General features: G+C 42.3%; 15 pseudogenes; all 15 read left to right on the forward strand.

Annotated features, from left to right (window-relative positions):
• The first annotated feature begins 3,480 nt into the window (after nucleotides 1-3,480).
• On the forward strand, nucleotides 3,481-3,599 carry LOC137116975 (5S ribosomal RNA; annotated as a pseudogene).
• Nucleotides 3,600-3,850: 251 nt separating this feature from the next.
• On the forward strand, nucleotides 3,851-3,969 carry LOC137116964 (5S ribosomal RNA; annotated as a pseudogene).
• Nucleotides 3,970-4,836: 867 nt separating this feature from the next.
• LOC137116867 (5S ribosomal RNA) lies at nucleotides 4,837-4,955 on the forward strand (annotated as a pseudogene).
• Nucleotides 4,956-6,778: 1,823 nt separating this feature from the next.
• LOC137116878 (5S ribosomal RNA) lies at nucleotides 6,779-6,897 on the forward strand (annotated as a pseudogene).
• A 616-nt stretch (nucleotides 6,898-7,513) lies between these two features.
• Nucleotides 7,514-7,632, forward strand: LOC137116909 (5S ribosomal RNA; annotated as a pseudogene).
• An 836-nt stretch (nucleotides 7,633-8,468) lies between these two features.
• LOC137116821 (5S ribosomal RNA) lies at nucleotides 8,469-8,587 on the forward strand (annotated as a pseudogene).
• Nucleotides 8,588-10,409: 1,822 nt separating this feature from the next.
• Nucleotides 10,410-10,528, forward strand: LOC137116881 (5S ribosomal RNA; annotated as a pseudogene).
• A 616-nt stretch (nucleotides 10,529-11,144) lies between these two features.
• Nucleotides 11,145-11,263, forward strand: LOC137117023 (5S ribosomal RNA; annotated as a pseudogene).
• A 1,824-nt stretch (nucleotides 11,264-13,087) lies between these two features.
• On the forward strand, nucleotides 13,088-13,206 carry LOC137116823 (5S ribosomal RNA; annotated as a pseudogene).
• Nucleotides 13,207-14,042: 836 nt separating this feature from the next.
• Nucleotides 14,043-14,161, forward strand: LOC137116979 (5S ribosomal RNA; annotated as a pseudogene).
• Nucleotides 14,162-15,028: 867 nt separating this feature from the next.
• LOC137116889 (5S ribosomal RNA) lies at nucleotides 15,029-15,147 on the forward strand (annotated as a pseudogene).
• A 1,561-nt stretch (nucleotides 15,148-16,708) lies between these two features.
• Nucleotides 16,709-16,817, forward strand: LOC137117047 (5S ribosomal RNA; annotated as a pseudogene).
• A 1,833-nt stretch (nucleotides 16,818-18,650) lies between these two features.
• LOC137116822 (5S ribosomal RNA) lies at nucleotides 18,651-18,769 on the forward strand (annotated as a pseudogene).
• An 857-nt stretch (nucleotides 18,770-19,626) lies between these two features.
• On the forward strand, nucleotides 19,627-19,745 carry LOC137116819 (5S ribosomal RNA; annotated as a pseudogene).
• An 865-nt stretch (nucleotides 19,746-20,610) lies between these two features.
• On the forward strand, nucleotides 20,611-20,729 carry LOC137116951 (5S ribosomal RNA; annotated as a pseudogene).
• The last annotated feature ends 5,850 nt before the right edge of the window (nucleotides 20,730-26,579 follow it).

Genomic DNA, 26,579 nt, shown 5'->3' on the forward strand with positions numbered 1-26,579 from the left:
CTATCAGCTATGCTCTATGCAATAGTGGCAGAACCTCTAGCACAGTCAATTATATCTGACTCTCAAATAATTGGGATCACGTCGCCCAGAGGAACTGATTTCAAAATAGCACAATATGCAGATGATATTAACATCATGGTCAGGGATGGGGATAGTTTGCGAAGGGTTTTGCAACATCTAGATGCATATGAGCAAGCTGCGGGAGCACGGGTAAATAAGGACAAATCGAGTTTGATCCTGGGGCCTGGTACTGTTCTTGGGGAGGAAGGCCAGCATTTTAAAAGGGGCGGGCCTGAGGTTAAAGTACTTGGTGTATATTTGGGCTCACAACCAGAAGACAGCAGTCGTAGATCCTGGGAAGAGCAGGTTGCGGGGTGTAGATCAAGGCTCGCACTGTGGAGAATGAGGGGATTAGGTTTAAAAGGGAAAATCACTGTAATAAATGCAGTAATTGTGCCGAGACTTGTCTACACCATGCAGGTTTGTCACCTGCCGAGTGATGTACTGGTACGCCTGAGCAGCGCTATTGAGGATTTTCTATGGAAGGGGAGAGCAATGAAAATTGCACATAAGACACTGGTCGGGCCGTACAAAAAGGGGGGACTCAAACTGTGTAATTTAAAAGCAAAATTGAAGTCATTAAGAATAAAACTGTTTAAGAAAATGCTGAGCCAGAAAACTAAAAACATATGGGAGGATTATTTGTATGATGATGTACTGAAAAGAGGTATGTGCGGCTTTTACAATCTATGTAGCGTCACACTCGGCCGGCCTATTGTGGGAACATGTCCACTCTTCCAGGAGGCGGCTGAGGCATGGGTGGAAATCCTGCCCCAGTTGGAGTGTGTAATTACATCAAAACAAAGTGTGTTAAACCAGCCCATCTTTGGGAACCCCTGCCTCAGCGGCCGAGAGGGATGTAAGGCCGGTCGGGGCATCTTGACTGAGGCGCTACATCAGATTAAAGATGTTTTAGACCAGACAGGGGCTCCTAGCCCTCTTGCGGTATTTAGTAAAATTAGGATGAAAGGGTTTAATATAAAAAAGGCTAGAGTTGTTCGATTTTGTGATGATTTATTAGAGCGAATGCCGCAAGAGTGGAAAGAGTGGTTGTCGGAAGTGGATGAGGATCGGGTGGAGGACGACGAGCTGGATTTTGCTCTGACCTGTGACGTCAAAAACAGAAAACTGCAAGATTTACAATCAAAATTTTGGTATAGGGTTTTAATTAACAAAATATTCCAAGAACCTACAGCAAACACTGCATGGTCTCATCTCTTTCTTACCCGTCCCGTCTCTGAAATTTGGTCAAATATACACAGTAAGTGGCTTCCCCCTGCAATAGCAAACTCAAACTTCCTGCTGCGTCACAGAAGGGTGCTGGTTTCTGTCGTCCTTCACCAGATAAGTAAAAGCACGTATGCGAGAACCTGTCCGGTCTGTAGGGTGGAAGATGAAGATTTTAACCACTTTATGCTATACTGTACAGTCACACGGGATTTCAGGGACTGGGTTAAAACGTTGTTAATCAATAAGTGTAAACTGCCTAAGTTAGAAGGGGAAGCATGGGACTGGGTGTGGTGCTTTGGGAAACAAAAAGGTGATAAAAGATGTAATGTTGGTTTAATCAATTTTTTATTGAGTGTAGCACGTCATGTGTTGTATGTTGGTAGAAATTATGCTTTGTATGGGGGGAAAAGGACAAACAGGGTGGGTTTTTTTCAAAATATGGTGACACATTACATGAGAATTCTGTTTTCAGTGGATGAGGATGAGTTTATAGCTAGGTGGGGGGCAAGGAATGATTTATGTGAGCTGGATGGGGAGGGTAGATTGCACTTCGATTTTGGGTGAATTTATTTAACCTTGTAGTATATGGGCGTATATATTTAAGAATGTATGTGTGTATGTAGGTGTATGTATATATGTATATATATGTGTGTATGTATATATATGTATGTATACATGTATATATGTGCATACAAATATGTGGAAAAAAGGGGAAGAGGCTTGCTTTGCTTTAATTTGTTTGATTTACTGTTAAAAAGACGAATGAATTTACTCTTTTTCTTTATGTTTCTCTGTATATAGTTAATTTTTATTTTGTAAAGTGTATTTTTGATAATAAAAAGATAAAAAAAAAAAAAAAAAAAAAAAAAAAAAAATAAGCGCCCGATCTCGTCCGATCTCGGCAGCCAAATAGAGCCGGGCCTGGTTAGTACTTGGTAGGAAGACCGCCTGGGAATACCAGGTGCTGTAAGCTTTTTTGCTTGGGTTTACGGGCAGCACAAGCTGGTGTTACTGCCTATTTATTCATAGAAATTGTTCTATATTTTCATCAAATTTTGTTCTTTCATTGCTGTTTTGCTGCTTTATTGGTTTGTCAACCATCGTGCTTCTTTACTACTAGACCGGTACCGTTTTAGTACTTTGCCACATGTATCTTCTTCTTAGCGAATGTCATGCATTCTGCTTCTCCAGCGTTTTTAGGAGCTGTTGATGATATCAAATGCAGCTTACGGCCACACTGCTCTCGAAGCGCCCGATCTCGGCAGCCAAATAGGGCCGGGCCTTGTTAGTACTTGGTAGGAAGACCGCCTGGGAATACCAGGTGCTGTAAGCTTTTTTGCTTAGGTTTACGGGCAGCACAAGCTGGTGTTACTGCCTATTTATTCATAGAAATTGTTCTATATTTTCATCAAATTTTGTTCTTTCATTGCTGTTTTGCTACATTATTGGTTTGTCAACCATCGTGCTTCATTACTAGTAGACCATGTTACGGTCCTGGCCATATGTGTTGTTTTTATTTTCTTGTTCTTATAGGTGCCCTGCCTGATTGGCCGGATTGGGAGGCAGTACAGGAAGCTGATTGGTCCATCCTACACTTCCTGGAGTTTTAAAAGTACGGTTCCCAACAGCTAGCAAGGCTCTTTCTGGCAGCAGCACCTGTTTGCTGTTCTTGGTTTCCAAACCTTATTTAGCATTTTTGAATTGTTAGGTTTTGTGCCGTGGTTTTGTTTATAAATTGTATATTTTGTAAATAGTATTAGATCTGTAGGGGTGAACTACCATTTTCTTTGGACTGTTTTCACATTTGGGAGTTAGGGTTAGCGACTGTCTTTTGGTTTGTTTATTTCTATCGGGCTAGCTAGCACTTTCTGTGGGAAATGGCAAATTTTGTTTATTATGTTGGCCTTGGTTCGCCCTGAGTTGTAGTGTCATGTTTTATTTGACACTTTCTTTCGTTTAAAATAAATATCATTCCGTTGGAACATCTCGATCCTGGATTTTGGTTTGGGGATCAGAGAGGGAACATGCTAATTTATCTTTGTATGTTGCACCCTGAGCCCCTAGACAGGGGCGTAACAGACCAGTACAGTTATAGTACTTTGTACTTTGCCACATTTATCTTCTTCTTAGCAAGTGTCATGCATTCTGCTTCTCCAGCGTTTTTAAGAGCTGTTGATGATGTCAAATGCAGCTTACGGCCACACCGCTCTCTAAGCGCCCGATCTCGTCTGATCTCGGCAGCCAAATAGAGCCAGGCCTGGTTAGTACTTGGTAGGAAGACCGTCTGGGAATACCAGGTGCTGTAAGCTTTTTTGCTTGGGTTTACGGGCAGCACAAGCTGGTGTTACTGCCTATTTATTCATAGAAATTGTTCTATATTTTCATCAAATTTTGTTCTTTCATTGCTGTTTTGCTGTTTTATTGGTTTGTCAACCATCGTGCTTCTTTACTACTAGACCGGTACCGTTTTAGTACTTTGCCACATTTATCTTCTTCTTAGCGAGTGTCATGCATTCTGCTTCTCCAGCGTTTTTAGGAGCTGTTGATGATATCAAATGCAGCTTACGGCCACACCGCTCTCGAAGCGCCCGATCTCGTCCGATCTCGGCAGCCAAATAGGGCCGGGCCTTGTTAGTACTTGGTAGGAAGACCGCCTGGGAATACCAGGTGCTGTAAGCTTTTTTGCTTGGGTTTACGGGCAGCACAAGCTGGTGTTACTGCCAATTTATTCATAGAAATTGTTCTATATTTTCATCAAATTTTGTTCTTTCATTGCGGTTTTGCTACTTTATTGGTTTGTCAACCATTGTGCTTCATTACTAGTAGACCATGTTACGGTCCTGGCCATATGTGTTGTTTTTATTTTGTTGTTCTTATAGGTGCCCTGCCTGATTGGCCGGATTGGGGGGCAGTACAGGAAGCTGATTGGTCCATCCTACACTTCCTGGAGTTTTAAAAGTACGGTTCCCAACAGCTAGCGAGGCTCTTTCTGGCAGCAGCACCTGTTTGCTGTTCTTGGTTTCCAAACCTTATTTAGCATTTTTTAATTGTTAGGTTTTGTGCCGTGGTTTTGTTTATAAATTGTATATTTTGTAAATAGTATTAGATCTGTAGGGGTGAACTGCCATTTTCTTTTGATTGTTTTCTCTTGTTTTCACATTAGGGAGTTAGGGTTAGCGACTGTCTTTTTGTTTGTTTATTTCTATCAGGCTAGCTAGCACTTTCTGTGGGAAATGGCTTATTTTGTTTATTATGTTGGCCTTGGTTCGCCCTGAGTTGTAGTGTCATGTTTTGTTTGACACTTTCTTTCGTTTAAAATAAATATCATTCTGTTGGAACATCTCGATCCTGGATTTTGGTTTGGGGATCAGAGAGGGAACATGCTAATTTATCTTTGTATGTTGCACCCTGAACCCCTAGACAGGGGCGTAACAGACCAGTACAGTTATAGTACTTTGTACTTTGCCACATTTATCTTCTTCTTAGCAAGTGTCATGCATTCTGCTTCTCCAGCGTTTTTAAGAGCTGTTGATGATGTCAAATGCAGCTTACGGCCACACCGCTCTCTAAGCGCCCGATCTCGTCCGATCTCGGCAGCCAAATAGAGCCGGGCCTGGTTAGTACTTGGTAGGAAGACCGCCTGGGAATACCAGGTGCTGTAAGCTTTTTTGCTTGGGTTTACGGGCAGCACAAGCTGGTGTTACTGCCTATTTATTCATAGAAATTGTTCTATATTTTCATCAAATTTTGTTCTTTCATTGCTGTTTTGCTACTTTATTGGTTTGTCAACCATCGTCCTTCATTACTAGTAGACCATGTTACGGTCCTGGCCATATGTGTTGTTTTTATTTTGTTGTTCTTATAGGTGCCCTGCCTGATTGGCCGGATTGGGGGGCAGTACAGGAAGCTGATTGGTCCATCCTACACTTCCTGGAGTTTTAAAAGTACGGTTCCCAACAGCTAGCAAGGCTCTTTCTGGCAGCAGCACCTGTTTGCTGTTCTTGGTTTCCAAACCTTATTTAGCATTTTTGAATTGTTAGGTTTTGTGCCGTGGTTTTGTTTATAAATTGTATATTTTGTAAATAGTATTAAATCTTTAGGGGTGAACAGCCATTTTCTTTTGATTGTTTTCTCTTGTTTTCACATTAGGAAGTTAGGGTTAGCGACTGTCTTTTGGTTTGTTTATTTCTATCAGGCTAGCTAGCACTTTCTATGGGAAATGGCTTATTTTGTTTATTATGTTGGCCTTGGTTCGCCCTGAGTTGTAGTGTCATGTTTTGTTTGACACTTTCTTTCGTTTAAAATAAATATCATTCTGTTGGAACATCTCGATCCTGGATTTTGGTTTGGGGATCGGAGAGGGAACATGCTAATTTATCTTTGTATGTTGCACCCTGACCCCCTGGACAGGGGCGTAACAGACCAGTACAGTTATAGTACTTTGTACTTTGCCACATTTATCTTCTTCTTAGCAAGTTTCATGCATTCTGCTTCTCCAACGTTTTTATGCAGCTTACGGCCACACCGCTCTCTAAGCGCCCGATCTCGGCAGCCAAATAGAGCCGGGCCTGGTTAGTACTTGGTAGGAAGACTGCCTGGGAATAAAAGGTGCTGTAAGCTTTTTTGCTTGGGTTTACGGGCAGCACAAGCTGGTGTTACTGCCTATTTATTCATAGAAATTGTTCTATATTTTCATCAAATTTTGTTCTTTCATTGCTGTTTTGCTACATTATTGGTTTGTCAACCATCGTGCTTCATTACTAGTAGACCATGTTACGGTCCTGGCCATATGTGTTGTTTTTATTTTGTTGTTCTTATAGGTGCCCTGCCTGATTGGCCGGATTGAGGGGCAGTACAGGAAGCTGATTGGTCCATCCTACACTTCCTGGAGTTTTAAAAGTACAGTTCCCAACAGCTAGCGAGGCTCTTTCTGGCAGCAGCACCTGTTTGCTGTTCTTGGTTTCCAAACCTTATTTAGCATTTTTGAATTGTTAGGTTTTGTGCCGTGGTTTTGTTTATAAATTGTATATTTTTGTAAATAGTATTAAATCTGTAGGGGTGAACAGCCATTTTCTTTTGATTGTTTTCTCTTGTTTTCACATTAGGGAGTTAGGGTTAGCGACTGTCTTTTGGTTTGTTTATTTCTATCAGGCTAGCTAGCACTTTCTGTGGGAAATGGCTTATTTTGTTTATTATGTTGGCCTTGGTTCGCCCTGAGTTGTAGTGTCATGTTTTGTTTGACACTTTCTTTCGTTTAAAATAAATATCATTCTGTTGGAACATCTCGATCCTGGATTTTGGTTTGGGGATTGGAGAGGGAACATGCTAATTTATCTTTGTATGTTGCACCCTGACCCCCTGGACAGGGGCGTAACAGAGCAGTACAGTTATAGTACTTTGTACTTTGCCACATTTATCTTCTTCTTAGCAAGTTTCATGCATTCTGCTTCTCCAAAGTTTTTAAGAGCTGTTGATGATGTCAAATGCAGCTTACGGCCACACCGCTCTCTAAGCGCCCGATCTCGTCCGATCTCGGCAGCCAAATAGAGCCGGGCCTGGTTAGTACTTGGTAGGAAGACCGCCTGGGAATACCAGGTGCTGTAAGCTTTCTTGCTTGGGTTTACGGGCAGCACAAGCTGGTGTTACTGCCTATTTATTCATAGAAATTGTTCTATATTTTCATCAAATTTTGTTCTTTCATTGCTGTTTTGCTACTTTATTGGTTTCTCAACCATCGTGCTTCATTACTAGTAGACCATGTTAAATAAATTGTATATTTTGTAAATAGTATTAAATCTGTAGGGGTGAACTGCCATTTTCTTGGACTGTTTTCACATTAGGGAGTTAGGGTTAGCGACTGTCTTTTGGTTTGTTTATTTCTATCAGGCTAGCTAGCACTTTCTGTGGGAAATGGCTTATTTTGTTTATTATGTTGGCCTTGGTTCGCCCTGAGTTGTAGTGTCATGTTTTGTTTGACACTTTCTTTCGTTTAAAATAAATATCATTCTGTTGGAACATCTCGATCCTGGATTTTGGTTTGGGGATTGGAGAGGGAACATGCTAATTTATCTTTGTATGTTGCACCCTGACCCCCTGGACAGGGGCGTAACAGACCAGTACAGTTATAGTACTTTGTACTTTGCCACATTTATCTTCTTCTTAGCAAGTTTCATGCATTCTGCTTCTCCAACGTTTTTAAGAGCTGTTGATGATGTCAAATGCAGCTTACGGCCACACCGCTCTCTAAGCGCCCGATCTCGTCCGATCTCGGCAGCCAAATAGAGCCGGGCCTGGTTAGTACTTGGTAGGAAGACCGCCTGGGAATACCAGGTGCTGTAAACTTTTTTGCTTGGGTTTACGGGCAGCACAAGCTGGTGTTACTGCCTATTTATTCATAGAAATTGTTGTATATTTTCATCAAATTTTGTTCTTTCATTACTGTTTTGCTACTTTATTGGTTTGTCAACCATCGTGCTTCATTACTAGTAGACCATGTTACGGTCCTGGCCATATGTGTTGTTTTTGATTTGTTGTTCTTATAGGTGCCCTGCCTGATTGGCCGGATTGAGGGGCAGTACAGGAAGCTGATTGGTCCATCCTACACTTCCTGGATTTTTAAAAGTACGGTTCCCAACAGCTAGCGAGGCTCTTTCTGGCACCAGCACCTGTTTGCTGTTCTTGGTTTCCAAACCTTATTTAGCATTTTTGAATTGTTAGGTTTTGTGCCGTGGTTTTGTTTATAAATTGTATATTTTGTAAATAGTATTAAATCTGTAGGGGTGAACAGCCATTTTCTTTGGACTGTTTTCACATTAGGGAGTTAGGGTTAGCGACTGTCTTTTGGATTGTTTATTTCTATCAGGCTAGCTAGCACTTTCTGTGGGAAATGGCTTATTTTGTTTATTATGTTGGCCTTGGTTCGCCCTGAGTTGTAGTGTCATGTTTTGTTTGACACTTTCTTTCGTTTAAAATAAATATCATTCTGTTGGAACATCTCGATACTGGAGTTTGGTTTGGGGATCGGAGAGGGAACATGCTAATTTATCTTTGTATGTTGCACCCTGACCCCCTGGACAGGGGCGTAACAGACCAGTACAGTTTTAGTACTTTGTACTTTGCCACATTTATCTTCTTCTTAGCAAGTTTCATGCATTCTGCTTCTCCAACGTTTTTATGCAGCTTACGGCCACACCGCTCTCTAAGCGCCCGATCTCGTCCGATCTCGGCAGCCAAATAGAGCCGGGCCTGGTTAGTACTTGGTAGGAAGACCGCGTGGGAATACCAGGTGCTGTAAGCTTTTTTGCTTGGGTTTACGGGCAGCACAAGCTGGCGTTACTGCCTATTTATTCATAGAAATTGTTCTATATATTCATCAAATTTTGTTCTTTCATTACTGTTTTGCTACTTTATTGGTTTGTCAACCATCGTGCTTCATTACTAGTAGACCATGTTACGGTCCTGGCCATATGTGTTGTTTTTATTTTCTTGTTCTTATAGGTGCCCTGCCTGATTGGCCGGATTGGGGGGCAGTACAGGAAGCTGATTGGTCCATCCTACACTTCCTGGAGTTTTAAAAGTACGGTTCCCAACAGCTAGCAAGGCTCTTTCTGGCAGCAGCACCTGTTTGCTGTTCTTGGTTTCCAAACCTTATTTAGCATTTTTGAATTGTTAGGTTTTGTGCCGTGGTTTTGTTTATAAATTGTATATTTTGTAAATAGTATTAAATCTTTAGGGGTGAACAGCCATTTTCTTTTGATTGTTTTCTCTTGTTTTCACATTAGGGAGTTAGGGTTAGCGACTGTCTTTTGGTTTGTTTATTTCTATCAGGCTAGCTAGCACTTTCTGTGGGAAATGGCTTATTTTGTTTATTATGTTGGCCTTGGTTCGCCCTGAGTTGTAGTGTCATGTTTTGTTTGACACTTTCTTTCGTTTAAAATAAATATCATTCTGTTGGAACATCTCGATACTGGATTTTGGTTTGGGGATTGGAGAGGGAACATGCTAATTTATCTTTGTATATTGCACCCTGACCCCCTGGACAGGGGCGTAACAGACCAGTACAGTTATAGTACTTTGTACTTTGCCACATTTATCTTCTTCTTAGCAAGTTTCATGCATTCTGCTTCTCCAACGTTTTTATGCAGCTTACGGCCACACCGCTCTCTAAGCGCCCGATCTCGGCAGCCAAATAGAGCCGGGCCTGGTTAGTACTTGGTAGGAAGACTGCCTGGGAATAAAAGGTGCTGTAAGCTTTTTTGCTTGGGTTTACGGGCAGCACAAGCTGGTGTTACTGCCTATTTATTCATAGAAATTGTTCTATATTTTCATCAAATTTTGTTCTTTCATTGCTGTTTTGCTACATTATTGGTTTGTCAACCATCGTGCTTCATTACTAGTAGACCATGTTACGGTCCTGGCCATATGTGTTGTTTTTATTTTCTTGTTCTTATAGGTGCCCTGCCTGATTGGCCGGATTGGGGGGCAGTACAGGAAGCTGATTGGTCCATCCTACACTTCCTGGAGTTTTAAAAGTACGGTTCCCAACAGCTAGCAAGGCTCTTTCTGGCAGCAGCACCTGTTTGCTGTTCTTGGTTTCCAAACCTTATTTAGCATTTTTGAATTGTTAGGTTTTGTGCCGTGGTTTTGTTTATAAATTGTATATTTTGTAAATAGTATTAAATCTTTAGGGGTGAACAGCCATTTTCTTTTGATTGTTTTCTCTTGTTTTCACATTAGGGAGTTAGGGTTAGCGACTGTCTTTTGGTTTGTTTATTTCTATCAGGCTAGCTAGCACTTTCTGTGGGAAATGGCTTATTTTGTTTATTATGTTGGCCTTGGTTCGCCCTGAGTTGTAGTGTCATGTTTTGTTTGACACTTTCTTTCGTTTAAAATAAATATCATTCTGTTGGAACATCTCGATACTGGAGTTTGGTTTGGGGATCGGAGAGGGAACATGCTAATTTACCTTTTTATGTTGCACCCTGACCCCCTGGACAGGGGCGTAACAGACCAGTACAGTTATAGTACTTTGTACTTTGCCACATTTATCTTCTTCTTAGCAAGTGTCATGCATTCTGCTTCTCCAGCGTTTTTAAGAGCTGTTGATGATGTCAAATGCAGCTTACGGCCACACCGCTCTCTAAGCGCCCGATCTCGTCCGATCTCGGCAGCCAAATAGAGCCGGGCCTGGTTAGTACTTTGTAGGAAGACCGCCTGGGAATACCAGGTGCTGTAAGCTTTTTTGCTTGGGTTTACGGGCAGCACAAGCTGGTGTTACTGCCTATTTATTCATAGAATTTGTTCTATATTTTCATCAAATTTTGTTCTTTCATTGCTGTTTTGCTACTTTATTGGTTTCTCAACCATCGTGCTTCATTACTAGTAGACCATGTTAAATAAATTGTATATTTTGTAAATAGTATTAAATCTGTAGGGGTGAACTGCCATTTTCTTGGACTGTTTTCACATTAGGGAGTAAGGGTTAGCGACTGTCTTTTGGTTTGTTTATTTCTATCAGGCTAGCTAGCACTTTCTATGGGAAATGGCTTATTTTGTTTATTATGTTGGCCTTGGTTCGCCCTGAGTTGTAGTGTCATGTTTTGTTTGACACTTTCTTTCGTTTAAAATAAATATCATTCTGTTGGAACATCTCGATCCTGGATTTTGGTTTGGGGATCGGAGAGGGAACATGCTAATTTATCTTTGTATGTTGCACCCTGACCCCCTGGACAGGGGCGTAACAGACCAGTACAGTTATAGTACTTTGTACTTTGCCACATTTATCTTCGTCTTAGCAAGTTTCATGCATTCTGCTTCTCCAACGTTTTTAAGAGCTGTTGATGATGTCAAATGCAGCTTACGGCCACACCGCTCTCTAAGCGCCCGATCTCGTCCGATCTCGGCAGCCAAATAGAGCCGGGCCTGGTTAGTACTTGGTAGGAAGACTGCCTGGGAATAAAAGGTGCTGTAAGCTTTTTTGCTTGGGTTTACGGGCAGCACAAGCTGGTGTTACTGCCTATTTATTCAAAGAAATTGTTCTATATTTTCATCAAATTTTGTTCTTTCATTGCTGTTTTGCTACATTATTGGTTTGTCAACCATCGTGCTTCATTACTAGTAGACCATGTTACGGTCCTGGCCATATGTGTTGTTTTTATTTTGTTGTTCTTATAGGTGCCCTGCCTGATTGGCCGGATTGAGGGGCAGTACAGGAAGCTGATTGGTCCATCCTACACTTCCTGGAGTTTTAAAAGTACAGTTCCCAACAGCTAGCGAGGCTCTTTCTGGCAGCAGCACCTGTTTGCTGTTCTTGGTTTCCAAACCTTATTTAGCATTTTTGAATTGTTAGGTTTTGTGCCGTGGTTTTGTTTATAAATTGTATATTTTTGTAAATAGTATTAAATCTGTAGGGGTGAACAGCCATTTTCTTTTGATTGTTTTCTCTTGTTTTCACATTAGGGAGTTAGGGTTAGCGACTGTCTTTTGGTTTGTTTATTTCTATCAGGCTAGCTAGCACTTTCTATGGGAAATGGCTTATTTTGTTTATTATGTTGGCCTTGGTTTGCCCTGAGTTGTAGTGTCATGTTTTGTTTGACACTTTCTTTCGTTTAAAATAAATATCATTCTGTTGGAACATCTCGATCCTGGATTTTGGTTTGGGGATTGGAGAGGGAACATGCTAATTTATCTTTGTATATTGCACCCTGACCCCCTGGACAGGGGCGTAACAGACCAGTACAGTTATAGTACTTTGTACTTTGCCACATTTATCTTCTTCTTAGCAAGTTTCATGCATTCTGCTTCTCCAACGTTTTTATGCAGCTTACGGCCACACCGCTCTCTAAGCGCCCGATCTCGGCAGCCAAATAGAGCCGGGCCTGGTTAGTACTTGGTAGGAAGACTGCCTGGGAATAAAAGGTGCTGTAAGCTTTTTTGCTTGGGTTTACGGGCAGCACAAGCTGGTGTTACTGCCTATTTATTCATAGAAATTGTTCTATATTTTCATCAAATTTTGTTCTTTCATTGCTGTTTTGCTACATTATTGGTTTGTCAACCATCGTGCTTCATTACTAGTAGACCATGTTACGGTCCTGGCCATATGTGTTGTTTTTATTTTGTTGTTCTTATAGGTGCCCTGCCTGATTGGCCGGATTGAGGGGCAGTACAGGAAGCTGATTGGTCCATCCTACACTTCCTGGAGTTTTAAAAGTACAGTTCCCAACAGCTAGCGAGGCTCTTTCTGGCAGCAGCACCTGTTTGCTGTTCTTGGTTTCCAAACCTTATTTAGCATTTTTGAATTGTTAGGTTTTGTGCCGTGGTTTTGTTTATAAATTGTATATTTTTGTAAATAGTATTAAATCTGTAGGGGTGAACAGCCATTTTCTTTTGATTGTTTTCTCTTGTTTTCACATTAGGGAGTTAGGGTTAGCGACTGTCTTTTGGTTTGTTTATTTCTATCAGGCTAGCTAGCACTTTCTGTGGGAAATGGCTTATTTTGTTTATTATGTTGGCCTTGGTTCGCCCTGAGTTGTAGTGTCATGTTTTGTTTGACACTTTCTTTCGTTTAAAATAAATATCATTCTGTTGGAACATCTCGATCCTGGATTTTGGTTTGGGGATTGGAGAGGGAACATGCTAATTTATCTTTGTATATTGCACCCTGACCCCCTGGACAGGGGCGTAACAGACCAGTACAGTTATAGTACTTTGTACTTTGCCACATTTATCTTCTTCTTAGCAAGTTTCATGCATTCTGCTTCTCCAACGTTTTTAAGAGCTGTTGATGATGTCAAATGCAGCTTACGGCCACACCGCTCTCTAAGCGCCCGATCTCGTCCGATCTCGGCAGCCAAATAGAGCCGGGCCTGGTTAGTACTTGGTAGGAAGACCGCGTGGGAATACCAGGTGCTGTAAGCTTTTTTGCTTGGGTTTACGGGCAGCACAAGCTGGTGTTACTGCCTATTTATTCATAGAAATTGTTCTATATTTTCGTCAAATTTTGTTCTTTCATTACTGTTTTGCTACTTTATTGGTTTGTCAACCATCGTGCTTCATTACTAGTAGACCATGTTACGGTCCTGGCCATATGTGTTGTTTTTATTTTCTTGTTCTTATAGGTGCCCTGCCTGATTGGCCGGATTGGGGGGCAGTACAGGAAGCTGATTGGTCCATCCTACACTTCCTGGAGTTTTAAAAGTACGGTTCCCAACAGCTAGCGAGGCTCTTTCTGGCAGCAGCACCTGTTTGCTGTTCTTGGTTTCCAAACTTTATTTAGCATTTTTGAATTGTTAGGTTTTATGCCGTGGTTTTGTTTATAAATTGTATATTTTGTAAATAGTATTAAATCTGTAGGGGTGAACTGCCATTTTCTTTGGATTGTTTTCACATTAGGGAGTTAGGGTTAGCGACTGTCTTTTGGTTTGTTTATTTCTATCAGGCTAGCTAGCACTTTCTATGGGAAATGGCTTATTTTGTTTATTATGTTGGCCTTGGTTCGCCCTGAGTTGTAGTGTCATGTTTTGTTTGACACTTTCTTTCGTTTAAAATAAATATCATTCTGTTGGAACATCTCGATCCTGGATTTTGGTTTGGGGATCGGAGAGGGAACATGCTAATTTATCTTTGTATGTTGCACCCTGACCCCCTGGACAGGGGCGTAACAGACCAGTACAGTTATAGTACTTTGTACTTTGCCACATTTATCTTCTTCTTAGCAAGTTTCATGCATTCTGCTTCTCCAACGTTTTTATGCAGCTTACGGCCACACAGCTCTCTAAGCGCCCGATCTCGTCCGATCTCGGCAGCCAAATAGAGCCGGGCCTGGTTAGTACTTGGTCGGAAGACCGCGTGGGAATACCAGGTGCTGTAAGCTTTTTTGCTTGGGTTTACGGGCAGCACAAGCTGGTGTTACTGCCTATTTATTCATAGAAATTGTTCTATATTTTCATCAAATTTTGTTCTTTCATTACTGTTTTGCTACTTTATTGGTTTGTCAACCATCGTGCTTCATTGCTAGTAGACCATGTTACGGTCCTGGCCATATGTGTTGTTTTTATTTTCTTGTTCTTATAGGTGCCCTGCCTGATTGGCCGGATTGGGGGGCAGTACAGGAAGCTGATTGGTCCATCCTACACTTCCTGGAGTTTTAAAAGTACGGTTCCCAACAGCTAGCAAGGCTCTTTCTGGCAGCAGCACCTGTTTGCAATTCTTGGTTTCCAAACTTTATTTAGCATTTTTGAATTGTTAGGTTTTATGCCGTGGTTTTGTTTATAAATTGTATATTTTGTAAATAGTATTAAATCTGTAGGGGTGAACTGCCATTTTCTTTTGATTGTTTTCTCTTGTTTTCACATTAGGGAGTTAGGGTTAGCGACTGTCTTTTGGTTTGTTTATTTCTATCAGGCTAGCTAGCACTTTCTGTGGGAAATGGCTTATTTTGTTTATTATGTTGGCCTTGGTTCGCCCTGAGTTGTAGTGTCATGTTTTGTTTGACACTTTCTTTCGTTTAAAATAAATATCATTCTGTTGGAACATCTCGATACTGGAGTTTGGTTTGGGGATCGGAGAGGGAACATGCTAATTTATCTTTGTATGTTGCACCCTGACCCCCTGGACAGGGGCGTAACAGACCAGTACAGTTATAGTACTTTGTACTTTGCCACATTTATCTTCTTCTTAGCAAGTGTCATGCATTCTGCTTCTCCAGCGTTTTTAAGAGCTGTTGATGATGTCAAATGCAGCTTACGGCCACACCGCTCTCTAAGCGCCCGATCTCGTCCGATCTCGGCAGCCAAATAGAGCCGGGCCTGGTTAGTACTTGGTAGGAAGACCGCCTGGGAATACCAGGTGCTGTAAGCTTTTTTGCTTGGGTTTACGGGCAGCACAAGCTGGTGTTACTGCCTATTTATTCATAGAAATTGTTCTATATTTTCATCAAATTTTGTTCTTTCATTGCTGTTTTGCTACTTTATTGGTTTCTCAACCATCGTGCTTCATTACTAGTAGACCATGTTAAATAAATTGTATATTTTGTAAATAGTATTAAATCTGTAGGGGTGAACTGCCATTTTCTTGGACTGTTTTCACATTAGGGAGTAAGGGTTAGCGACTGTCTTTTGGTTTGTTTATTTCTATCAGGCTAGCTAGCACTTTCTATGGGAAATGGCTTTTTTTGTTTATTATGTTGGCCTTGGTTCGCCCTGAGTTGTAGTGTCATGTTTTGTTTGACACTTTCTTTCGTTTAAAATAAATATCATTCTGTTGGAACATCTCGATCCTGGATTTTGGTTTGGGGATCGGAGAGGGAACATGCTAATTTATCTTTGTATGTTGCACCCTGACCCCCTGGACAGGGGCGTAACAGACCAGTACAGTTATAGTACTTTGTACTTTGCCACATTTATCTTCTTCTTAGCAAGTTTCATGCATTCTGCTTCTCCAACGTTTTTATGCAGCTTACGGCCACACCGCTCTCTAAGCGCCCGATCTCGGCAGCCAAATAGAGCCGGGCCTGGTTAGTACTTGGTAGGAAGACTGCCTGGGAATAAAAGGTGCTGTAAGCTTTTTTGCTTGGGTTTACGGGCAGCACAAGCTGGTGTTACTGCCTATTTATTCATAGTAATTGTTCTATATTTTCTTCAAATTTTGTTCTTTCATTGCTGTTTTGCTACATTATTGGTTTGTCAACCATCGTGCTTCATTACTAGTAGACCATGTTACGGTCCTGGCCATATGTGTTGTTTTTATTTTGTTGTTCTTATAGGTGCCCTGCCTGATTGGCCGGATTGAGGGGCAGTACAGGAAGCTGATTGGTCCATCCTACACTTCCTGGAGTTTTAAAAGTACAGTTCCCAACAGCTAGCGAGGCTCTTTCTGGCAGCAGCACCTGTTTGCTGTTCTTGGTTTCCAAACCTTATTTAGCATTTTTGAATTGTTAGGTTTTGTGCCGTGGTTTTGTTTATAAATTGTATATTTTGTAAATAGTATTAAATCTGTAGGGGTGAACTGCCATTTTCTTTGGATTGTTTTCACATTTGGGAGTTAGGGTTAGCGACTGTCTTTTGGTTTGTTTATTTCTATCAGGCTAGCTAGCACTTTCTGTGGGAAATGGCTTATTTTGTTTATTATGTTGGCCTTGGTTCGCCCTGAGTTGTAGTGTCATGTTTTGTTTGACACTTTCTTTCGTTTAAAATAAATATCATTCTGTTGGAACATCTCGATCCTGGATTTTGGTTTGGGGATCGGAGAGGGAACATGCTAATTTATCTTTGTATGTTGCACCCTGACCCCCTAGACAGGGGCGTAACAGACCAGTACAGTTATAGTACTTTGTACTTTGCCACATTTATCTTCTTCTTAGCAAGTGTCATGCATTCTGCTTCTCCAGCATTTTTAAGAGCTGTTGATGATGTCAAATGCAGCTTACGGCCACACCGCTCTCTAAGCGCCCGATCTCGGCAGCCAAATAGAGCCGGGCCTGGTTAGTACTTGGTAGGAAGACCGCCTGGGAATACCAGGTGCTGTAAACTTTTTTGCTTGGGTTTACGGGCAGCACAAGCTGGTGTTACTGCCTATTTATTCATAGAAATTGTTGTATATTTTCATCAAATTTTGTTCTTTCATTACTGTTTTGCTACTTTATTGGTTTGTCAACCATCGTGCTTCATTACTAGTAGACCATGTTACGGTCCTGGCCATATGTGTTGTTTTTGATTTGTTGTTCTTATAGGTGCCCTGCCTGATTGGCCGGATTGAGGGGCAGTACAGGAAGCTGATTGGTCCATCCTACACTTCCTGGATTTTTAAAAGTACGGTTCCCAACAGCTAGCGAGGCTCTTTCTGGCAGCAGCACCTGTTTGCTGTTCTTGGTTTCCAAACCTTATTTAGCATTTTTGAATTGTTAGGTTTTGTGCCGTGGTTTTGTTTATAAATTGTATATTTTGTAAATAGTATTAAATCTGTAGGGGTGAACAGCCTTTTTCTTTGGACTGTTTTCACATTAGGGAGTTAGGGTTAGCGACTGTCTTTTGGTTTGTTTATTTCTATCAGGCTAGCTAGCACTTTCTGTGGGAAATGGCTTATTTTGTTTATTATGTTGGCCTTGGTTCGCCCTGAGTTGTAGTGTCATGTTTTGTTTGACACTTTCTTTCGTTTAAAATAAATATCATTCTGTTGGAACATCTCGATCCTGGATTTTGGTTTGGGGATCGGAGAGGGAACATGCTAATTTATCTTTGTATGTTGCACCCTGACCCCCTAGACAGGGGCGTAACAGACCAGTACAGTTATAGTACTTTGTACTTTGCCACATTTATCTTCTTCTTAGCAAGTGTCATGCATTCTGCTTCTCCAGCATTTTTAAGAGCTGTTGATGATGTCAAATGCAACTTACGGCCACACCGCTCTCTAAGCGCCCGATCTCGGCAGCCAAATAGAGCAGGTCCTGGATAGTACTTGGTAGGAAGACCGCCTGGGAATACCAGGTGCTGTAAGCTTTTTTGCTTGGGTTTACGGGCAGCACAAGCTGGTGTTACTGCCTATTTATTCATAGAAATTGTTCTATATTTTCATCAAATTTTGTTCTTTCATTGCTGTTTTGCTACATTATTGGTTTGTCAACCACCGTGCTTCATTACTAGTAGACCATGTTACGGTCCTGGCCATATGTATTGTTTTTATTTTGTTGTTCTTATAGGTGCCCTGCCTGATTGGCCGGATTGAGGGGCAGTACAGGAAGCTGATTGGTCCATCCTACACTTCCTGGAGTTTTAAAAGTACGGTTCCCAACAGCTAGCGAGGCTCTTTCTGGCAGCAGCACCTGTTTGCTGTTCTTGGTTTCCAAACCTTATTTAGCATTTTTGAATTGTTAGGTTTTGTGCCGTGGTTTTGTTTATAAATTGTATATTTTGTAAATAGTATTAAATGTGTAGGGGTGAACAGCCATTTTCTTTTGATTGTTTTCTCTTGTTTTCACATTAGGGAGTTAGGGTTAGCGACTGTCTTTTGGTTTGTTTATTTCTATCAGGCTAGCTAGCACTTTCTGTGGAAAATGGCTTATTTTGTTTATTATGTTGGCCTTGGTTCGCCCTGAGTTGTAGTGTCATGTTTTGTTTGAGACTTTCTTTCGTTTAAAATAAATATCATTCTGTTGGAACATCTCGATCCTGGATTTTGGTTTGGGGATTGGAGAGGGAACATGCTAATTTATCTTTGTATGTTGCACCCTGACCCCCTGGACAGGGGCGTAACAGACCAGTACAGTTATAGTACTTTGTACTTTGCCACATTTATCTTCTTCTTAGCAAGTTTCATGCATTCTGCTTCTCCAACGTTTTTAAGAGCTGTTGATGATGTCAAATGCAGCTTACGGCCACACCGCTCTCTAAGCGCCCGATCTCGTCCGATCTCGGCAGCCAAATAGAGTCGGGCCTGGTTAGTACTTGGTAGGAAGACCGCGTGGGAATACCAGGTGCTGTAAGCTTTTTTGCTTGGGTTTACGGGCAGCACAAGCTGGTGTTACTGCCTATTTATTCATAGAAATTGTTCTATATTTTCATCAAATTTTGTTCTTTCATTACTGTTTTGCTACTTTATTGGTTTGTCAACCATCGTGCTTCATTACTAGTAGACCATGTTACGGTCCTGGCCATATGTGTTGTTTTTATTTTCTTGTTCTTATAGGTGCCCTGCCTGATTGGCCGGATTGGGGGGCAGTACAGGAAGCTGATTGGTCCATCTTACACTTCCTGGAGTTTTAAAAGTACGGTTCCCAAAAGCTAGCGAGGCTCTTTCTGGCAGCAGCACCTGTTTGCTGTTCTTGGTTTCCAAACTTTATTTAGCATTTTTGAATTGTTAGGTTTTATGCCGTGGTTTTGTTTATAAATTGTATATTTTGTAAATAGTATTAAATCTGTAGGGGTGAACTGCCATTTTCTTTGGATTGTTTTCACATTAGGGAGTTAGGGTTAGCGACTGTCTTTTGGTTTGTTTATTTCTATCAGGATAGCTAGCACTTTCTGTGGAAAATGGCTTATTTTGTTTATTATGTTGGCCTTGGTTCGCCCTGAGTTGTAGTGTCATGTTTTGTTTGACACTTTCTTTCGTTTAAAATAAATATCATTCTGTTGGAACATCTCGATCCTGGATTTTGGTTTGGGGATCGGAGAGGGAACATGCTAATTTATCTTTGTATGTTGCACCCTGACCCCCTGGACAGGGGCGTAACAGACCAGTACAGTTATAGTACTTTGTACTTTGCCACATTTATCTTCTTCTTAGCAAGTGTCATGCATTCTGCTTCTCCAGCGTTTTTAAGAGCTGTTGATGATGTCAAATGCAGCTTACGGCCACACCGCTCTCTAAGCGCCCGATCTCGTCCGATCTCGGCAGCCAAATAGAGCCGGGCCTGGTTAGTACTTGGTAGGAAGACCACGTGGGAATACCAGGTGCTGTAAGCTTTTTTGCTTGGGTTTACGGGCAGCACAAGCTGGTGTTACTGCCTATTTATTCATAGAAATTGTTCTATATTTTCATCAAATTTTGTTCTTTCATTACTGTTTTGCTACTTTATTGGTTTGTCAACCATCGTGCTTCATTACTAGTAGACCATGTTACGGTCCTGGCCATATGTTTTTTTTATTTTCTTGTTCTTATAGGTGCCCTGCCTGATTGGCCGGATTGGGGGGCAGTACAGGAAGCTGATTGGTCCATCCTACACTTCCTGGAGTTTTAAAAGTACGGTTCCCAACAGCTAGCGAGGCTCTTTCTGGCAGCAGCACCTGTTTGCTGTTCTTGGTTTCCAAACTTTATTTAGCATTTTTGAATTGTTAGGTTTTATGCCGTGGTTTTGTTTATAAATTGAATATTTTGTAAATAGTATTAAATCTGTAGGGGTGAACAGCCATTTTCTTTTGATTGTTTTCTCTTGTTTTCACATTAGGGAGTTAGGGTTAGCGACTGTCTTTTGGTTTGTTTATTTCTATCAGGCTAGCTAGCACTTTCTGTGGGAAATGGCTTATTTTGTTTATTATGTTGGCCTTGGTTCGCCCTGAGTTGTAGTGTCATGTTTTGTTTGACACTTTCTTACGTTTAAAATAAATATCATTCTGTTGGAACATCTCGATCCTGGATTTTGGTTTGGGGATCGGAGAGGGAACATGCTAATTTATCTTTGTATGTTGCAACCTGACCCCCTAGACAGGGGCGTAACAGACCAGTACAGTTATAGTACTTTATACTTTGCCACATTTATCTTCTTCTTAGCAAGTGTCATGCATTCTGCTTCTCCAGCGTTTTTAAGAGCTGTTGATGATGTCAAATGCAGCTTGCGGCCACACCGCTCTCTAAGCGCCCGATCTCGTCCGATCTCGGCAGCCAAATAGAGCCGGGCCTGGTTAGTACTTGGTAGGAAGACCGCCTGGGAATACCAGGTGCTGTAAACTTTTTTGCTTGGGTTTACGGGCAGCACAAGCTGGTGTTACTGCCTATTTATTCATAGAAATTGTTCTATATTTTCATCAAATTTTGTTCTTTCATTGCTGTTTTGCTACTTTATTGGTTTTTCAACCATCGTGCTTCATTACTAGTAGACCATGTTACGGTCCTGGCCATATGTGTTGTTTTTATTTTCTCGTTCTTATAGGTGCCCTGCCTGATTGGCCGGATTGAGGGGCAGTACAGGAAGCTGATTGGTCCATCCTACACTTCCTGGAGTTTTAAAAGTACGGTTCCCAACAGCTAGCGAGGCTCTTTCTGGCAGCAGCACCTGTTTGCTGTTGGTTGGGGGAGGAGGTGTGTTCTTTTTGAGAGTGTGCTGCAGGAAGCAGACCTGTGTGAGAGCTGCTGATTTTTTGGTTTGTGCTTTTTTTCTTGCTCTTCTTTTCCCCATACTAAATAGTGGTTTTTGGTTTTTGGCTTTTTGTTTTTTATCCCCCCGGCGGATTTCTGTCCGTACGGGGGCGCCTTTAGTTGGCTTCCATGCCTTATTTTTTTCTATCATTGTTTTTCTCGGCCAATGTCGGCACTTCCTGGTTTTTGTTTGAGAAATGAGAGGAGTTTTTCTTCACTGGAAAAATCAAGAGAGATGAAAGGAATAAGAGGAAATCTGATAGAGAACTGCAAGATGGTGGAAACTGGAGAACAACACCGTGATGTGGAAGATGGGGGAAGGAGGACGGCTGCAGGGGATACTGTGAGACCATGCGCCAGCAAAAGCACAGAACGGCTGCCGGAGAAGGCGTGGATTGTTGGGGAAAGGCAGAAGAGATGGCCGGCTGTTGGAGGTAATGCAGTTGCTGGAAAACAACATGAAGAGATGGCAAGAATAAAAGGAGAGATGAGCGGAAGACGAGAAGCGAGAAAGGAAACAAGGTATGAGAAAGAGTTGACTGTTTTGGCAGAAGTAATAGGGGAAGAGCGGCTAAAAACTATGGAACTATTACGAGCCATAAGAGAGGTGTGTGGCGGAATTGGGGCACTGAGAGAGACAGGACCAAATAAATTTGAAGTGACTGTGAAGAATGAAGCTGGGAAAAAGAGACTGTTGGATGGACTAAAAGTGGGGAGAGCAGTAGTGATGGTAAAGTCTTTGGCAATAGATGAGTTGGTGGTTTCCTTCTTAAACTTACCAGCTTATATTTCTGATGAAGAAATACTAGAGAAGCTTGATGTTTGGGGAGTAACAGCAATCTCCCCAATAAAAAGGAGACTGTGGCCAGGAACTGATGTGGCTGATGGCACCAGATATCTAAAAGTTAAGTTCAATGAGACTGTGCAATCACTGCCTTACTCCGCAAAGTTTATGACAGCAACTGGCCCAGAGTATTTCAGGGTAATGCATAATAATCAAGTTAAGGTATGCAGGATGTGTCTACAGCCTGGGCATATCGTCAGAGATTGCCCAGATTTCACTTGTTTTAAGTGTAACAGACAGGGTCATTATGCGAGGGAGTGTGATGCCCAGGAGCATAGATGTGACTCATGCCATAGTCCACAGGAGGAATGTGTGTGTCAAAACAATGCAATAGAGTCTGGAGAGGGGCACAGGGGACTGATCCCCAATGAGGATGCTGGAATAAGGCCTCCAGAGGAGGTAGGACTGGATCTTGACAGTGAAGGAGCAAGTGAATATGAGGAGGGGGGAGGAGAGTTAATGGAGACTCAGGCCAGTGAACTGGTCCTTTCAGAGAATAAAAAGGAAAACAATGTGAATGAGATTGGGTCAAGTCTGGATCTAGTGTTGGCGGAGTGGAGTGGAGAAGTAGCCAGTCACCCTGAAGAGGGCGAGAGGGGTATGCTTCAGGCTCCTCTGTCTAGACTTCCAATTCAAGGTGAGCCATTACCTGACCCCAGAGGTATTGCTCTAGAAATTGCTGTATCGACTCCTCAGGCTGACGGTGATGAATCAGAGGCAGAGATGGACTTTCAGCAAGTAAGGCACATGAGGAAAAGAGGACAAAAGAAGTCCGGGGAAAGTGTGGCAGAGGGCAAAGGGAAAGGGAAGAAACAGGCCAGAGATAGATGACCCCCTTTTGTGTGATCCTTTTCATGCATCTCCAGTCCCAAAACCTAAACGGCCTAGGAAAGGTATGGAAAATTAAAAGACTGTGTGAAGACATGGACTGTGACATCCTGTGCGTCCAGGAATGTAGATGGACTATGGAAAAAATAGACAAAATAAATACTTTTTGGAGAGGGGATTTGTTTTATTCCCTCTCTGCTGACAAAACCGCAGGTGTAGCAGTATTTGTAAAGCCAGGTGTTTTTGAGAATGTGACAGAGGTTTTTAAGGATAACCAAGGGAGACTGTTGGTTCTAGATACTGTATATCACAATAGAAACTACAGAATTCTAAATCTATATGGCCCAAACAGTGAGGGTGAAAGGAGGGTTTTTTTTGGCCGCTGTAAAAGGTGGACGGACGATCGCTCGGTAGTGGTGGGGGACTGGAATGTTGCTCTAACTGGGCTGGATGTGAGTGCAAACAACGTTTTCAAAACAGACACTAGTAGATCGGCTGTTTTTCAGTGGATGACTGAGGGTGATTTGATTGATGCTTGGAGAGTTCTGAACCCTGGCACCCGTGCGTATTCGCGCAGGCAAGTAGTATTGGGCAAACTAAAGCAGTCTAGGATAGACCTGTGTTTGCTGGCGTCGGGCTTGATTCCTATGTTAAAAAAGTGTGAATATAATTTCTGCACATGGAGTGATCATGCCTCGCTGAATGTGACTCTTGGGGAGGGTAGCATGCAGAGGAATGGAGGGGTGTGGTGTTTTAACTCAGCCCTCCTGGAGGATTCATTTTTTAAAGATAAAATGAAGTCTTTTCTCTCTGCTCTGTGTGAAGAAAGTGAATTTGTAGTAGATATCATTGAGTGGTGGGAGCACGCCAAGTTTAAAATTAGGAGGCGCTGCATTGCACTGAGCAGAGAGAAAAGGCTAAGGGAAAGAGCTAAGGAGGCTGAGTTGAGACACCGTCTGAAAAGGGAAATTGAGCTTGTTGAAGCTGGGCATGGCCATCCCCTGGATGGCTATCTTGGACTGAGAGAGCAACTAGCACGCCTAGATGAGGAAAAATGTAAAGGGGCAGTGATCCGCAGCAAAATACAACATGTAGTGGAGGGAGAGCGCTGTACAGCATACTTTTTGGGCTTAGAAAAGAGAAGGCAGACCAAAACATACATAACAGAAATACAGGATTCTGAAGGCAATACACACACCGATTTAGTAGATATATTACAAACTATACAGGATTTTTACTCTAATCTTTTCAGTAAACAAAATATAGGAAAAGCACAAAGAGATAAAATACTTGGTAATGTCGGCTGCTCTCTCGGTCCTGAGGACGCGGCTATGTGTGATGGCGACCTCCACCCGGAGGAAATCAGTGCAGCCATTGCTGAAATGCATAGAGCTAGAAGCCCGGGTCTGGACGGCCTCTCGGCAGAGTTCTATCAGTCCTATAAGGATTTGCTATCTCCGGTCCTCTGTAGGTTGTTCTCTGCCATGCAAACGGAGAACAGATGTGCGGAGTCTTTCGTGAGAGGCGTGATCACTCTGGTTTACAAGAATAAGGGAGCCAGGACCGACTTGGGGAATTATAGGCCCATTAGTTTGCTCAATACTGACTACAAGATCCTGGCTAAGGTGCTGGCGTCCAGACTCAAAAGAGTGATTGGGTCGATAGTTGGGCCTACCCAGACTTATAGCATTCCGGGGAGGGATATTGCTGATTGTATCCTGTCAACCAGATTCTCATTTCAACAGCTAATGGCCACAGGTGGCATCTACTTGAGTGTGGACCTAGAGAAGGCGTTTGACAGGGTGAGTCACGAGTTCCTCTTTGAGTGTCTGGGGGTTTTTGGGTTCGGCCCAACTTTTCGAGCATGGGTGGAGCTGTTGTATGGCCGAGCTACTAGTGTTGTCAAATGTAATGGCTTCCTGACTGATCCCTTCCCTTTGGAGAGGTCGGTTAGGCAGGGGTGCCCCCTGTCGGCTATGCTTTATGCAATAGTGGCCGAGCCCCTAGCGAAATTAATCTTAAGCGATACAAAAATAAATGGAATACAATCACCGACTGGCTCAGACTTTCGAATTGCACAATATGCAGATGATATTAACATAATGGTTAAAGATAGGAACAGCTTGCAACGGGTGCTCGGTCACCTAACTGCATATGAGCATGCCACAGGGGCGCGAGTCAATAACAATAAATCTAAACTAATTCTTGGCCCTGGGACTGATCTAGGTGGTGAGGGGCAGGGGTTCAAAATGGGAGAGGAGGAGTTTAAACTCCTGGGAGTCTACATGGGACCTCAAATGGAGGCAAGCATTCGAAGAACCTGGTTGGAGCATATTGCGTGGTGTAGATCTAGGCTCGGACTGTGGAAGATGAGAGGGTTGGGTTTGAGAGGGAAGGTAATAATAGTGAATTCTGTAATAGTACCGAGGCTGGTTTACGCCATGCAAGTCTGTCACCTGCCGGGCGATTTGTTGGTCCTCCTGAGCAGAGCCATAGAAGACTTCCTGTGGAAAGGAAGAGCGATGATGATTGCACATAATACACTGGTTGGGCCATATAAAAAAGGTGGGTTACAGCTGTGTGATTTAAAAACAAAAATTAAATCACTTAGAATTAAGCTATATAAGAAGCTTTTGGACAAGTCAGCATGTGGTATATGGCAGGACTATATGTGGTTAGACATAAGGAATAGGGGGACGGGTGGGATTTTCAACCTGTGCAGCGTCGAGCTGGCGCGGCATGTGCCCGGAGCGTGCATGCTATTCCAGGAGGCGGCAGAGGCATGGGCTGATGTCCTGCCTCACCTGCAGTGCATGGTGACTAATAAGTGGGATGTGTTGAACCAACCCATCTTTGGAAATCCCTGCCTGCAGGGTCGGGCAGGCCTCCTGAAGAACCGGGGTGTGCTGGGGAAAGCGGTGCAACAGGTGAGAGATCTTTTAAACCAAGACGGGGTGTTTGATGAGGATGAGGTGTTTTTTAGAGCGAAAGGAAAAGGATACAAAATCTCAAGGTCAGTTATCCGGGAATTAGGGAGAGAATTCCATCAGGGGTGGCCACAGAGATGGAGAGAAGTTTTACAGGGGACACAAGATGGTCTGGGGGGAGGGGATGGAATTGTTTTCACCTTGTCATGTGATATAAAGAACAGGAATCTGATAGAATTACCTACTAAATTCTGGTACTCAGTCCTATTAAAGAATATATTCAAACAACCTGCAGCCAACACAGCGTGGAGCCAGATTTTTCCCTCCCGTTCCATTACTGATATATGGGAAAATGTATACATGCACTGGATGACGCCAGCCATTGCTAACACAAATTTTCTGTTGATGCACAGAAGAGTGTTGGTGTCTGTCGTCCTCCACCGAATTAATTGTGATATACATTCAAGAACGTGTGCGGTGTGTGAATGGGAGGATGAAGACTTTGATCATCTTATGCTGCATTGTAGGGTAGCACGGGTTTTTAGAGATTGGGTGAGGACAGTTCTAACTGAGAAATGTAAAGTGATCGGGTTGGAAGGAGTGAAATGGAGCTGGGTGTGGTGTTTTGGGGTTGAGAAAACGGAAAAAGGCATAAACCTGGATATGGTGAATTTGGTATTGAGTGTGGCGCGTCATGTTTTATATATTGCAAGAAACCATGCACTTTTTGGGGGTAAAATAATAAGTAGAACGGCACTGTGTAAGAATTTGGTTAAATGCTATTTGAAAATCTTTTATGAAGCGGATAAGGATGGTTTTGAAAGAAGGTGGGGGGCGAAGAATGA

This window comes from Channa argus, unplaced genomic scaffold (genome assembly GCF_033026475.1).
Source record: "Channa argus isolate prfri unplaced genomic scaffold, Channa argus male v1.0 Contig032, whole genome shotgun sequence".
Lineage (NCBI taxonomy): Eukaryota > Metazoa > Chordata > Actinopteri > Anabantiformes > Channidae > Channa > Channa argus.